Below are 1,905 nucleotides of genomic sequence, written 5' to 3'. Positions count from 1 at the left end.
CCAGTGTGTGAGGAACAGGAGCCCCACAAGAGGAAATGAAAAGTCCTAAAGTGAAGCTGCCTAAAATCTTGTTATAATTCAGGGATAATGCGTGTAATTTGGGCTGCGCGATCATTCTGACGGTTAAACGGGATTCCCGGTGGTCATTTTACTGAGGGTTTAGGTTTCTATCTGCCTTTCTCCAGTTTTCTTTCTGTTTATTTCTTCGCTTTGCGCTATTTAAGCCTTCAAGGAATAATCACAGGTGAATTGATGGACCCACAGCAGGGGAAGTGAGCTGCAGAAGGGGCAGGGAAAGACTTTACACATGGGGAGAGGAGGCAGGAGTTTCAGAAGGTAGGAGTCACACAGGGGGCTGATTAAGGGGGAGATTATACAGAGGAGGTGGGAGGCTGCTGTTCGTTTCGGAGGGGGGTAATTTGAATGAACATGGGGACAGGGTGCTTGTTCATGTTTGAAATAGTGAGGGGTCGCTGCTACATGTTTAAAATGGTGAATGCATATGAGTTAATAGCTGACTGATATGAGTTTGTATTTATACAGACGTCCAGAGAGATAGGGGGTGGGGCGGTGCTGGGAGTGTGGGGACTGTTGTGATGGTGGGTTGGGTGTTAGATGGGGGTTGTTTGAGAGAGATTTTTGAGTGGGCAAACGCGGGGTTAAAAATGGCGCGAGTAATTTGGCGGCCACAAAACAAACGGTCTGGCGAAAATGATGCAGAGATGGAATAATTGCCGGCTGATAATGACAGGGAGGAAAAGAATGGGGGTTGGATAATATTTGCGAGGAGGAAAGAAAAAACTAAATAACCAGTCCAGTATAGATTTTGAAGAGCACACATTGGGGGTTATATATTTCTTTTTTCAGAAAAGGTTGCTGACAGGAAATAGAAGAGAAAATGAAAGATATGATGAAATCTATTTTTTGAATTGTGAATCAGGGGAGAGCGCGAACGCAGTCCCCCACTACCACAAATTTTGCAGTCGAGTATCCCGCATTTGGGGACATCGCAGGCGTTAGCACACCCGAAGTGCAATGGGCTAGCCTCGTCCTGGGAGAACCTTTTTTTTCTTTTTTTTGCAAAAATATACTTTATTCATAAAATATCTTCAATCACATTCCAAACCATTTCAATAACAACATTACAAGGGTACAATCCAGGTTAAACTTTTACAAAATGTATCACCAGGTGCATCAGTACAAACAATATTACAATCATTTACAGCCTTTCATTTTGAGCTGTACAGCCCGAGGGGATTTAAACAGTTCCCAGTCCCTCGGTGCGCTGTGGTAGAAAGGTCTTAGACAGCGACCCTTCCCCATTGCGCCTTTGCGGCAGCTGCTCCAAGATTTAGTGCATCCCACAACACGTAGTCCTGGACTTTGGATTGTGCCAGTCCGCAACAATCGGTCGGGGACAACTCTTTGTGCTGGAAGACCAACAAGTTTCGGGCAGACCAAAGCGCCTCTTTCATCGAGTTGATGATCCTCCAGCTGCAGTCGATGTTTGTCTCGGTGTGTGTCCCTGGGAACAGCCCGTAGAGCACAGAGTCCTGTGTCACAGAACTGCTCGGGATGAACCTCGACAGCAACCACTGCATCTCTCTCCAGACTTTCTTTGCAAAGGCACAATCCACAAGGAGGTGAACAACGGTCTCTTCCCCACCACAGCCACCTCGAGGGCAACGTGCAGAGGGGGTGAGACTCCTGACGTGTAGGAAGGATCTGACGGGGAGGGCCTTTCTCACCACCAGCCAAGCTACGTCTTGGTGCTTGTTGGAAAGTTCTGGCGATGAGGCATTCTGCCAAATGACTTTGACAGTCTGCTCGGGGAACCATCCCACAGGGTCCACCCTCTCCTTTTCCCTCAGGGCCTCTAGGACGTTACGTGCTGACCACTGCCTG

At 47.7% G+C, this 1,905-nt stretch overlaps 1 pseudogene; it reads right to left on the bottom strand.

The window, feature by feature from the left end:
- Positions 1–937: 937 nt before the first annotated feature.
- Positions 938–1,089, bottom strand: LOC144669036 (U1 spliceosomal RNA; annotated as a pseudogene).
- Positions 1,090–1,905: the final 816 nt, after the last annotated feature.

This window comes from Cetorhinus maximus, chromosome 28 (assembly GCF_964194155.1).
Source record: "Cetorhinus maximus chromosome 28, sCetMax3.hap1.1, whole genome shotgun sequence".
NCBI classification, from domain to species: Eukaryota; Metazoa; Chordata; class Chondrichthyes; order Lamniformes; family Cetorhinidae; genus Cetorhinus; species Cetorhinus maximus.
The sequence above is the reverse complement of the archived record's forward strand: the minus strand, read 5'-3'. Positions and strand labels throughout refer to the sequence as shown.